The 14,603-nt window shown below is 36.8% G+C and overlaps 2 pseudogenes; one reads left to right on the plus strand and one right to left on the minus strand.

The window, feature by feature from the left end:
* Positions 1–14,603, minus strand: part of LOC145130382 (RNA-dependent RNA polymerase 1-like) — a 279,840-nt pseudogene that overhangs the window by 2,830 nt on the left and 262,407 nt on the right.
* LOC145128381 (metal transporter Nramp7.2-like) lies at positions 3,168–6,195 on the plus strand (annotated as a pseudogene).

Consider the following 14,603-nt stretch of genomic DNA (forward strand, 5'->3'; position numbering starts at 1 on the left):
TCGGGCTCAAAAACCTCTACAACTTGTTCATGCGGACTTATGTGGTCCGATCACACCTACGTCTGTTGGAGGGAGTAAATATTTTCTCCTTTTAGTAGACGATTTTAGCCGGTGGATGTGGGTTTACATGCTATCGGAGAAGTCTCAAGCCTTGAGCGCTTTCAAACGGTTCAAGTTGATGGTTGAAAAGAATTCGGGTTATAAAATAAAGACACTTCAAACGGACCGAGGGGGAGAGTTCACTTCAAAAGAATTCTCATTATTTTGTGAAGAAAATGGTATTCAAAGGCATCTTACGACACCATATTCGCCTCAACAGAACGGAGTTGTAGAAAGGCGAAATCGGACCGTTATGGACATGGCAAGAAGTCTGCTCAAAGGTAGAAATGTTCCGGGAGAGTTTTGGGGAGAAGCGGTTAGACATGCAGTTTATCTTCTCAACCGCCTGCCAACAAAAGTACTTCCCGACAAGACGCCTTATGAAACATGGTTTGGCAAAAAGCCCAACCTTGAACATCTAAAAGTTTTTGGTTGTGTTGCTTTTGCTAAACTTGTAGGTGGTCACCTGAAGAAGCTTGATGATCGAAGTAAGAAGATGGTGTATTTAGGTGTGGAAGATGGAACTAAAGGCAACCGTTTGTTTGATCCGCAAGACCGAAAGTTGCGAGTTAGTCGCGATGTTGTTTTTGACGAAAAAGAAGAATGGAATTGGTACAAAAACAAAGAAGAAGAGATGGCGACTCCTAAGACCTTTAACATAATTGAACCACAACCCCAAATACACCTCGAAACACCTCAAAATGACCCCGAAATCAATCTGGAACAACCAAACAGTCCAGGAATCGATGCTATCCAAGTTGAACAACCATATGCTGAATTTGACGAGCCTGAATCAGCCCCACAAACTCCTGTCTCAGCCCCGTTTTCTTCAACATCACCCCATATGGAAAGCCCTTCTAGTGAGATTGGGCCAAGGGGATTACTTTCTTACTACCTTGGAATCGAAGTTTCGCAAAAGAAGTGGGGAATATCTTTGCGACAAACGGCTTATGCAAAGAAGATTTTAGAGCAATTTGGGTTGCTGGATTGCAATCCGACAACGTCACCAATGGAACCTAAGTTGAAGGTTAAGAAGGATGAAGATGGTGAAAAAGTTGATCCAACTGAATATAGGCGAGTGGTAGGTTGTTTAAGGTACTTGACTCACACTCGACCAGACCTGTCATTTTCGGTTGGAATTGCAAGTCGTTTCATGGAGGAACCAACCACTTTGCATTTCCAAGTTGTGAAACACATCTTGCGATACGTAAAAGGAACTGTTGATTATGGAATCAACTATGGAAGAGGTCGTGAACTTGAAGATTTGGTTGGTTTTACTGATAGTGATCTTGGAGGTGACCCTGTTGATAGCAAGAGCACAAGTGGAATGATTTTCTATCTAGGAAGGAATGCGATAACTTGGCAATCCCAAAAGCAAAAGACTGTTGATTTGTCCACGTGTGAAGCCGAGTTCATGGCAGCTACAACAGCAGCATGTCAAGCCATTTGGCTTGCTAATCTCGTGAAGGAGCTCACGGGACATCATATTATGCCTATCACCTTATATGTCGATAACAAGTCAGCAATCGCATTGATGAAAAATCCTGTGTTTCATGGTCGAAGCAAACACATTGACATTCGTTATCACTTCATACGAGAATGTGTTGAACGTGGGCAAATTATAGTGGAATATGTCAACTCGAAGGATCAACGGGCGGACATCTTTACAAAGGCTTTAGCATACGTGAAACATGGTGAAATGCGAAACATGATCGGAGTGACGAATCTCGAGCCAAGTTAGGTTTAAGGGGGAGAATGTGAGTGTAAACCTACTTGGGTGTGAACCTGCCATGAGTAGCTGTATCACCCTCTTTTGTTGACAAATGAATGCCTCCTTTGTTGACAATAAGAACTCAAATGGCAACTTCGTATGTTCACATAATGAACACAATAAATGGTAGCAGTAGTAATTGTAGGCTTGTTTAAGTATAAATAGAGGCTCTAACCTCAGTTGTAAGACACCACAAAACAGAGAGTGTAGTGTGTAATACTTAGAGTGAGTATTAGAGGGTTGTTTCTTTTTCTTGTAATATTGAGTGTGTAAGCTCTTCTCTTTTGTTCTAGTTCTGAATAAAAGTGTGTTTCAACCCCAACAGTTTTAATCCCATAATAATCCATCAAATTACCCAATTTGTAATCATACTCAGTTTTAAAATCAAAAGCTTCATCAACATAGTACTCAAACCCGCTGACTTCCAAGTCAACATCGTACGTTTGTCTCGCCACGTCACGCGTGAACGGGTTGACCTGGCTGTTTTGTGGGGCGATGTCTTTGACCTCACGAAAGAGTTTCCCAATCACGTTATATGATTCGTACGTTGTTTTGTTGGATTTTTCCATGAAATCAGGGTACTCTTTGACACGAAGATTTGCAGGGATTTCTGCGGGGACACGGGTTTTTGGAAAATCTACAGCTACTGAGAAAAGCTTTGCGAGCTCTATGCATGGTGGGGCCATTGCCTTTTCGAGTTCTCTGTCTGCAAATACTGTCTTCAACTTTCTGGTAAATTCGTGAAGTGTCAATTTTGTTATAGGTAAATAAAAATATTGAGAATGATTAGTTTGAAGTACATATCGAGAAAATCTACATGAAGGAGCATAGGCTCTGTCGCCTCTTCCCTCCTGAGCCTCAGAGACACGAAGCACAGAGCAGCAGGCGGTGATAGAGATAAGAGATGACACAAATTTTCCTTCCAGTGGGGATTAGGGGTTGAGAGCGAGAGAGATGGAGCGATGTGGGTACCTTTATGATGATGGTGATAGAGTGGATAAAGACGTAGATAAAGGACAAAAGGTAGAGGCGCAAAAATACAAGAGCTGAAGAGGTGTCTCAGTCTCATGGTAGAAGGGGGTTAGGGAGAAGCTCAGAATCCTTTTATAATTCAAACGGCATGGACATGCCCACAAACTGAAAGCAACCTTTAGAATTTGAACTCCAGCAGCCATGCATCATTTTGTAATGCAAACAGCATGGACATGCTCAAAATCTGAAAGCAACATTTTGAACTAGAACTCTAGTAGCCATAAGTTATGTGCAGAACTCTAGTATAAGTAGCATACTCAATCCAATCCTTTACCATCAAATCTGTTCATACTGAGATTCTTCACATATATAGATTCTCCATTCCCACAGAGACAAAGACAGAGACAGAGATGGCAAGTCTGCAGCATGAACCACGAGTTACAGGAGGGAGCAATCGTGTTTCAGCTGTTGATCTTTCTGTTCTCAACTCCAAAGACTTTGATGATCATAAAGATATCGACCATGATCAGGTGATCTCTCTCTCTCTCTCTCTCTCTCTCTCTCTCTCTCTCTCTCTCTCTCTCTCTCTCTCTTTCCACCCTCACAAACGTTAATTTCAAGATTGATATCTAACCATATGTTTGAAGTTTCTATTTGTTTAATAACAGTTTGATTAATTTGATAACCATATAATATGCAGAAACCTGGATGGAAAAGTTTTCTCTCCTTTGTTGGACCTGGTTTCCTAGTGTCATTGGCTTATCTCGATCCTGGCAACAGTAAGTTTTGATTTCTCAATATCTCATATTCTCATTGTAACTTATATATCTTAATCATTGTAAACTTATCAATGTTTTTTATGCAGTGGAAACCGATTTACAGGCAGGAGCCAACCATAGATACGAGGTAAACGTTTTCTCCATGAAACACCATAGTTGTAGTTCAAAAAAATCACCATTATTTTCAGCTACTTTGGGTGATTTTGATCGGGATAATCTTTGCACTTGTTATTCAATCTCTGGCTGCCAATCTTGGTGTAAGCACTGGTAAGACATTCACTGAACTAGACCTATGAATTTATCTATATATCCAGAAATAATTATAAATATCTAAACTTTAGTTATTCTGTTATTCAGGGAAACATTTATCAGAGTTGTGTAAGGCTGAATACCCTATCTTTGTCAAGTATTGCCTATGGCTGCTAGCCGAGGTTGCAGTCATTGCAGCAGATATTCCCGAAGGTACTAATTTTAATCATGCATATCCATGAAACTGATGTGAACATACGATTTAACTTTTTTTTAATAATATTTTGATTCATTTTCTTTTGATGTTTGCAGTGATCGGAACAGCTTTTGCACTGAATATCTTATTCAAGATTCCAGTTTGGGTTGGAGTTCTCTCACTGGTCTCAGCACCCTCCTCCTTCTTGGCCTCCAAAAATATGGTGTAAGAACTTCAATCATGATTCGTTTTCTTTTGATGTTTTCATAGTTGGTGTTTCCTAATATGAAAACACATGGAATGTTGGTTTCATATATCCATAGGTGAGGAAGCTTGAAATATTGATAGCTATTCTAGTTTTTCTGATGGCTGGTTGTTTCTTTGGAGAAATGAGCTATGTGAAGCCACCAGCTGGTGATTTGCTATAGGGAATGTTCATTCCTAAACTTAGTGGTCAAGGCGCCACTGGTGATGCCATTGCTCTACTTGGTGCCCTTGTCATGCCGTAAGATCCCACTCCCAAAAAATAAAAAATAAAAACCTATTTCTCATATATTTATATTCCCTAAATCTACTTTGGTTTATTAACATTAAGTTCACTTTTTTTAATAGGCATAACTTGTTTCTCCATTCGGCTCTTGTTCTTACTCGAAAGATACCAACTCGAGTTCTTATTCATGATGATGTTTTGAATTACAGGATGCATGCAGATACTTCTTGATAGAGAGTGGCATTGCGCTCTTTGTAGCATTCTTGATCAACGTCTCAATGATCGCTGTTTCTGGCACTGTTTGCTCAGAAAAAAACCTACCAAGTGAAGAAATGGATCGTTGCAACGATCTCAACCTTAACTCAGCTTCATTTCTTCTAAAAGTATGAGCTTATAAGATGTCAAATTTATAACTTCTATACCAACAACATTCACAAAACTTCTCATAATTAACCCCGGTTTTTACTACACAGAATGTTTTGGGAAAGTCCGGCTCTACTCTTTATGCAATTGCACTGCTAGCTTCTGGTCAGAGTTCAACAATCACAGGCACTTATGCTGGACAATTCATTATGTCGGTAGGTTAAAAGAGGTCTTTATTGGGTTTGCCTATTATAACTTTCTGCTGTTAATAATCAAGGTTAACACTAAGCATGTACTATTTGTTATTTTAGGGTTTCTTGGACTTAAAAATGAGGTAATGGCTCAGGAACTTGGTAACTAGGTGCATCGCCATAACACCGAGTCTAATAGTGTCAATAATTGGGGGGCCTTCTGGAGAAGGAAGACTAATTATAATAGCATCTGTATGTGACTCCATCTTTAAAGTTTCATTCTATAGGTAAGCATATTCATGATTCATTGAAACTGGACTTTAATGTAAGTATGGATCTTTTGCAGATGATACTGTCATTTGAACTTCCATTTGCACTCATTCCACTACTCAAGTTCAGTAGCTCAAGTACCAAAATGGGACCTCACAAGAACTCAATATTTGTGAGTTTCAATTTCGTAAATCAAGTATACCTGAAATTCATTTATAATATGATTATTTTTCTTCTACAGATCATTCTCTTCTCATGGGCACTAGGACTTGGAATAATTGGCATCAACATCTACTACTTGAGCACTGCATTTGTCGATTGGCTAATCCATAGCACTTGGCCAAAAGTGGCTAATGTGTTTATTGCAATATTAGTTTTTCCGGTCATGGCTGCTTATGTTCTCTCAGTGATCTACCTTATGTTGCGTAAGGATGTTGTGGTTACATATATTGAGCCATCAAAAGGTGACCCTATTGCTCAAGATAGCATGGAAAGTGGAAATGATGCTGATAGAAGACCAGAGTTGACAAATGCTCCTTATAGAGAGGATCTTTCTGACATTCCATTTCCACAATAGTGTATCTGAAACTTTCTGAGTGGATTCAAAGGCGCTCATTGGTATCTAGCCTTCTTAAACATTACTTCTTTATGTGTGTAGATCATCTGTGTTCCAGGATTGGTCATATACACTAAATGTCTAATCCTAAATGTAGGAGATTTGGTTGCTTGAAACCAAAAAGTTTAATTATCTGCGTTTTGTAAACCGAATGCGCTTTGTAAAGTGAATAAGAAAGTGTACGGCATCAGTTGAATCAGTTGAATCCGTTATAGCTTAACTTGTTTTTCTTCTTTGCATTATTAAGTGAATCTTCAAACTAATGCAACTATATCATATAACCAACAAGACAAATAAGTCAGCACTCATGTGTGTTTTGGTCCTTTATTTAAAGCAACTTTAGAAAAGAGCAATTAATATTTGTGTGTGTGTGTGTGTGTGGGGGGGGGGGGGGGGAGGGTTGGGTCTAATATTCATAAAAATTAGTGGGCTACTACTACTTCTAAGCAAAAAAAAAGGGAGGGGGGGGGGGGGGGGGGCTGGCCCTTAATAAGCTCCGCGCTTGTATGCCGAACACTTATTGCATGGTTTTAAATCTTTTTATACGATGTATGTGTGAAGACGAAAGGGTTTCTAACCCAACGGTATCAGGTGTTGCCTTTCCTCATTGAGATTGAAAGTTTAAGTCCCGTCATGAACATAGGTGGAATTAAGTAGTAGATTAGATTTGTCGTTAAAAAAAATGTATGTTTTAAAGATATGCCCACTAAAACAACAAATTAGTTACGCTCTTAATAAATACATAGGCCTATTGTGTTACACACAATCCACAATCTAAAAGCAATAAATAAATAAATACGGGGGATAGTTTATTATGATAGATTTTATGCATAAGAACAATCCTATGTGCTCATACAAACCCTAATGTTTGGATCTAGGTTTCTCTATTGTACATGCAATGAATCCAAGACTTACAAACCCTAGATCTATCAAATAAGAACTGAAATAAGGGTTTAGTAATTACCTTTGATTATTATATATAGCAATAACAATCAATCCTTGCTTTGATTGGCTTCAGAAAGCTTAGTGCCTCAAGTGTTGCACCTCTAATGGAGTCACAAACACCACTAAGCAACTTGGATGAAGAGGGAGGAGAGAGGAGGCACCAAAAACGGATGGAAACCCTAGAGGGACTCTTAGCCACGTTTTTGGGGCATAGGGGTCCTATATATACATGTAGGCTATTAGGGTTTGCAACTAGGAAACCCTAATCTGACTGCTTAAGCCCTAAGCAGTCCAATGGAACATTCCAGAAGGCCCTTGGACGATTTCTTTATGGTCCTCCATATAGAATTCCTCCATTTCCATCTAATGGATCCTAAGCCCAACTTTGTAACTATCTTATAATTACAATATCAGTCCCCTTAATTTAATTAATCTCTTTTAGTCACAAAATTAATTCTTAATTAATTCTTGACTAATATTAATTAAACATTATGATTTCTCCTTTAATATATTAGTCTTATAATATATTAATAAATCATAATTAAACCTTTCTCTCCTTAATTCATCCTACATATTGCTATTGTGAAGGCAACCCAAAAGGACCATGCTCATAATCGGGTCAAGTACATACCAAAATAGTTATGGACTTAGACACTAATCCAACAGTCTCCCACTTGGATAAGTCTAATAACTATTTTGCATAACTTCAGAACCTGATCAGCAATCGTAGATTTCAAAAGCCGTTGTCAACTCTGATCTTATCAGATACGCGTGTCCTTTAGATAAGGGATTATATATTCCTCCATTCTACAAGATATCGTATAGACATGAGACATGGATTGAAATCATTCTCTCAGTCTATGTGTCGTTTCCCGATTTCCGATTTATGACGACTGACTAATTGAACAAATCAAATTAGTCCTGGCCCGGCCGAGCACTTTCCTTTGTCATCACTAAATCATCGAGGGGCCCACATATATCGCTTTTATCCCACTTTGGGTAAAAGGAATGGATAAACTTCGACTCAAATGCTTGCTTGCACCTACTAATCGAATCACACACAACAATAAGTTTTATAACACCAAGTTACTGGTGCGTTTACTTATCATCAATGTGCAACTGATCAGCAAGTAACAACTCACACGTCTTGGTTTCAAGAATATACAATATTATCGTCTCACAATCACTCGTGATAAAAACCATGAAGTGATTCAAGTGAGCATGGGTTTAATCCAATACTTTAATCTTATCAAAGCACTCATGAACTATGCAGCAAACTTGTGCTATGTCTAAACACTTTAGACAATCTACAGACAGATTCATGACAGTCTTCCTTCATACCTACTTCCAACGTATGACCGACTGTGGAGGTTCGAATAACCTAGTTATTCTGGAAGTCAAAACATGCAAAGTGAAACGCAATAATAATATTAATCCTATATGGTCCCAAAACTTTTTGAGCGTAAATAAAAAACACTTTTATTTAAACACCATATTGATTACTCATTATTCATTGCTTACTGTTTCAGAAAATCAACTTATTACTCGAATTATAACCACAATTGTCTCATGCTCCAAGCATGCACACTTTGGTTTCCTATGGTCCAAATTTTGTGAAATAGATCAATTGAAAAAACTTTTCCAATGAAACTCATTTCACAATCCCTAATCCTTATCATTAGTGTAAGAATACAAGGTTCTTGCCACTATTAGAATATGTTAGATTCTAACATTTTATGCAACGACCCTTTCGTAAAGTCATATAGCACTAAAGTCACCAGGACTTGGCTAATGAAATTACTAAGTTCTCTATCATAAATTGTTACAGAACAATTTTATAGATGTGATGTCTCTCACTCAAAGTACATTCCTTTGAACATCCTTTTGCATAAAAGTTTCTAATCTACATAGATTCTTAATTTCCAACTCTCATTTATGGAAACATTTCCATATTTGCCATATGACAACTCATTCTTAATAGAATCTTATCTATTCAAAATAATGTCAATATAGTCCATCCAGTACTATACTTCCAACTACTCACAAGCGACAAATCCTCAGCGAACCTCAGATCGTCCTTTGATAGTTGTTTAATTATTTTAGTCAAAACCATTTCTAGTCCTTTTCCCTTCTTAATGCCCTAGGCATTTGGAAAATATTAGAATGGTCAAATATTATAGCATATGCAATCGATCCTATACCCGAAGCCTATTGGACACGATGCATAATGTCTCACATAAAGACGTGATACTTTATTAGCCTTCTGCCATAATATTTTATGTGCCCTGTTCCCACAATTCGAACTACGAAGAGGGATGCCGTAATCATAATCGAATTTTGAGAATGCATTATGTATCCTTGACTAAATTTATTAATGTTTCTCGATCTAAGCTTTAGAATTTTGAAACGAAGTATAATATTCTCTCCCTTAATTATAGCAAAACAACTTTTCAACCCTTGCAACTTTGCAAAGTGAATCTTTGTTTTCTATAATTAATATTGCTAACTTGCAATACTTACCATAATAATCATGCTCCCACTAAAATGATGATTATTTCTTACCAGCATAACACTTATGCTCCCACTAGCTTTGACATGTATTCAGAAAACAATTGAACTTCTAGAAAACAATGCTTATTGAATTCCTTAAGTTCATATTTCTAATACCTAATGCTTTGATAAGCCTTTATCTAAGCTTTTTAAGCTCATACACCTTTGCCTTAGATAGCTCACATGTGTGTCTAAACAATTCAGAATTTAGTTACTAAGTCCCAAATGTTCAGATCAATTGCCAAATCTCACAATTCGAACTATGAAAAGGGATGCCGTAATCATAATCGAATTTGAGAATACAATTTTCACAATTGCTATCTTCTTAAAATCTCTCTTAGTGAAAGCATTTCCTCACAATCATTTTCATGAAGGAGGAAAACCTTATGACACTTAGATTTTATGATGTATGTGTTCCTATCCATGTGAATTTGTCAAAACCAAAGTTTGCGACAAATCCAAACTCATATGGACCGAACGTGCTCAATCTCGATTTCTTGCCTCATGGTAACATGAATGCCCACCATGTCTTCCAAGCAACTCACCCTTTCGTATCAATGTACTTTCCATCGATCAAGGTGCTTTGTCTTTATGCATTCAAATTAGAAATCATGGAACTCACATGCATAATTAACTCAATTGGAATGGCACAGAAAAAGAGTATGTCATCCACGATAGGCTTTAGACCTCAAGTCGTGTGCTAGTGATGATCAACTAGGTTTAACTCTTGATTTGTTCTTGAAACTTTTCAAGACCATTAAGACTCCCACTGACTCCTTGACATATAAGATTCTCTTGTCAAGAAACATTCCTTGACAAAACAAATATTCAAGAGTTAGTGTAGTTTTTATCAAGACTATCACTTCACATAATTGGTTCTAGTTGGTCTTTGTCTTATCCAAGACATCACGACTTACCAATTTCAAATGTGCAAGAATAAGAAAACTTTTCCAAATTCCACATCTGAATGAGTGTTATAAACCTACTTAAGACTTGTCACTCAAGTCACAATCTTGACTCTAAGACTTGATATTGGAACGAAGTATGATTGACTTCTTGATTTAACCATTTCCATAATTCTCGATTCCTCTTCTTAGACATACAAATGCACTAAGACTCACTTAGAGGATCAATTGAGATATGGTCCTTAATCATTAAGACTTATCATAAAACACAATAAAAGGTACTCTCCCTTCTTCTTGGAATGGAGAAACTTTTATCTTTCTGCCTACTTGATTCTTCTTATCCGTTCTGCTATTGATTGAAACTCTTTCGATCAACTCAGAATTATACTTAATCTTATAAGTATAACCATATTTACTAAACTTTAGTAAATCATGACGAATATCTTTATCACTCTTGTAGTGGACTTGATCAACGCACAACCTAATGTACTCGATCTCCTAGTCCTTCTCTTGACACTTTGTCAAAGAATTAGTCTAATTTCCAAATATGAAGTTTCTCATTCATCACGCAACCAAGTTCCATGACTCCAAGTTTCTGTCCAACTGAAACTTGGGCGATGAGAATCTTCCCTTATTTGGAAAATTCTCGACATTTCCACAAATAACATAATTAAGAATCAAATCCATTAATTAAACATCAATTTTTCATACACACCATTGCAAGGATAAATAAATAAGACAAAATCAAAATTTATTTTATTGCGGAAAAACTTGTCATTACAATGTAATTCAACTGAAAAACTATGTTATTACATATTTCTTATCAATCTATCCTAACTCTAGAGTAGCAGCTCAAAAATCTGATCCTCGAGTCCATGCGATCGAAATCCATTTCTTCATGATCAGATTCAGCACGCTTCTGCCTTAAGCTTCCTCTCTTTTCTTCGATCCTGCAAAAACATCAAAATGTAATCTTATCACATCATGTATTAAGAATCAAAGAATAGGAACTTATAGAGTTAGTTAATAGATTTTACCTGAAGTAGAGCCATTCGTCTTGACTCTCCCATCTCTTAGATCTCTCAGGTAAACAGGGCAGCTTCGTCTCCAATGCCCCTTCTCTTGGCAGTAGAAGCAGATGGACTCTTTTGGAATGGCACAAGGAACTATCTCAGAATTTACCTTTTCTGGATTTCCAATGTCACCATTTTCAATGTCCATTGAAGTTTGGGAGTTTGATTTGCCAGACAAATTTACTTGATCAGCACGCCAAATCATTTCTGATTCAGCAGCTATAAGTAAATAGGTCAAATCAATGAGGGTCACGTCATGGTCCATCATATAGTACTCTCTAACGAACTCACTATATGATTCAGGAAGTGACTGAAGAATCCAGTCAACAGCCAACATTTCTGAGATATCGACACCCATCATCCTTAACCTATCAATGTGTGACTTCATCTCTAAGATGTGTGCACACACAGGTTTCCCATCTTCGTGTTTACTTGCCAAAAGGGCTTGAGTGAGCTTGAACTTTTCAAGCCTTTGAACTTGTGGGTTAGGGAGAATAATTGGAGGAGGTGGAGGAAGTGAAGCATGACTCTCATTTCCTTGATCGTATCGTGGAATGTCATCTTCATTTGGAAAGCTTGTTCCAAGGGACTTGGGAAGACCATTGTAAGATTTAGACATCTACAAAACGGGAGAAAATTCAAGTTAGTTGATAAGAATCCTTGATGTAACACCAAAATGAAACATCAAGGCTAGGATCCAACACAATACTCTACAACCTAGAAGAGGGATGTCGTAATCTAGTTGCAGAATATTTGAAGGTAGGTAAATGACGATTTACCAATTTCCACCATGAAAAACGAAAAAGACTTTTAAGTTTTAAATGAATTGAAACTCCTAGATCTTTTGAGATTCATTGAACTTTTCAATGGCATGTTTAATCTCGATTATGCCCTTCAAGTTTGCGATTGGGATGCCGAGGATCACAAACAAGGTGTGAATAACCATACGAATCACGTGGTGCACCCAATTGCTACTATCACCTAATCAATGTGCCGGTTAGCCACACACGCTCCATTGATCTATGATAAACATCGAGCCACCCTTCGCCACCAATGTCAATCCCAAATTAGTGTGTCGGTTAGCCACACACGCTCCACTAACGTTTGACAAGGGTACGAAGTGTAATTCCATGGATTAGCATACAAATTCACATTTTGCCCTAAAGTAACTAAGATTGGGAATTTGTAAAAGCATTTAGTTACTTTGTACTTCATTATACTTATAATGGAAGGTTTCGTCCTATCCTACCCGTTCGGCTAACGACCCTCCACTAGTCAAGAGTGCGGTGGGTAAGAGTGGATACCCATTCAATCGCCATTTTATAGGCAATTTCCTTAAACACCCCTTATAGATCAGCTTCGTGAATGAGGCCTACTAACGGTAAGACTGACTCTTTACTCATATATATAGTATTAGACTTTTAATGTTACATATATATAGTATAGGGTGTATTTTACACTTTTAAAATACTAGGTGGTTTTATTAACTTTCTCTTTTAATTAAACTTTTAATTAACTTAACAAAACCATGAGGGTATAATTTGAACTTTTCAAAATACTAGAGTTTTAGAATTTAAATATTACAAAATTAAACTATTAATCAAAATTTTAAATTCCAAAACTTGAGGGCAAGTTTTGAAACATTTCAAAACATTAGGGTTTAGAATTTAAATATTTCAACATTAAACTTTTAATCAAAAAAATTTTAAATTCCAAAACTTGAGGGCAAGTTTTTGAAACTTTTCAAAACATTTGGGTTTAACTATTTAAATTTCAAAAACAAAACTTTTAAGTTCAAATTTAAACTATAAAACCTAAAGGGAGTAATTTGAAACTATTCAAACTTACTAGGGATCAAATAACAAATAATATCAAACAATTAATTTAGTGATTATCTATATTTGACCTAATTCAATTTCTTGCAAGATAAGTTACCCAATTAATACAAATAATCAATTTTAATCATATAAGGAATTTATTATCTAATCAATTGGTAATTATCTTGTGTTTTGGCAAGGATAATCTTTCAATAACAATAAAATTCGAATTTTATCAGTTAAAAACATATAAGGTAATTATTCTTCACCAAAACAGCAAGAAATCCCGAGATATCCTGTCTGAGTCCCAAACTCGCTGAGTAGCAATCTGAACTCGTCGAGTAGGGCCAACTCGCCGAGTCCAGATACTGACTCGCCGAGTTGGTTCGGGCAGAGGCAAGAAAATCGTTTTTCAGCAAGAATTCGACAATTGCATCACATACAACAGAAACCAATCAAGGCTCTGATACCACAGATAGATTTTATGCATAAGAACAATCCTATGTGCTCATACAAACCCTAATGCTTGGATCTAGGTTTCTCAATTGTACATGCAATGAATCCAAGACTTACAAACCCTAGATCTATCAAATAAGAACTGAAATAAGGGTTTAGTAATTACCTTTGATTATTATATATAGCAATAACAATCAATCCTTGCTTTGATTGGCTTCAGAAAGCTTAGTGCCTCAAGTGTTGCACCTCTAATGGAGTCACAAACACCACTAAGCAACTTGGATGAAGAGGGAGGAGAGAGGAGGCACCAAAAACGGATGGAAACCCTAGAGGGACTCTTAGCCACGTTTTTGGGGCATAGGGGTCCTATATATACATGTAGGCTATTAGGGTTTGCAACTAGGAAACCCTAATCTGACTGCTTAAGCCCTAAGCAGTCCAATGGACCATTCCAGAAGGCCCTTGGACGATTTCTTTATGGTCCTCCATATAGAATTCCTCCATTTCCATCTAATGGATCCTAAGCCCAACTTTGTAACTATCTTATAATTACAATATCAGTCCCCTTAATTTAATTAATCTCTTTTAGTCACAAAATTAATTCTTAATTAATTCTTGACTAATATTAATTAAACATTATGATTTCTCCTTTAATATATTATTCTTATAATATATTAATAAATCATAATTAAACATTTCTCTCCTTAATTCATCCTACATATTGCTATGGTGAAGGCAACCCAAAAGGAACATGCTCATAATCGGGTCAAGTACATACCAAAATAGTTATGGACTTATACACTAATCCAACATATTATTCTTCAAATACTTAATGGTTTGACACGAGAGAGAGAGAGAGAG

Source organism: Lactuca virosa, chromosome 8, assembly GCF_052849685.1.
Source record: "Lactuca virosa cultivar CGN04683 chromosome 8, Lactuca_virosa_CGN04683_v6, whole genome shotgun sequence".
Classification (NCBI taxonomy): domain Eukaryota; kingdom Viridiplantae; phylum Streptophyta; class Magnoliopsida; order Asterales; family Asteraceae; genus Lactuca; species Lactuca virosa.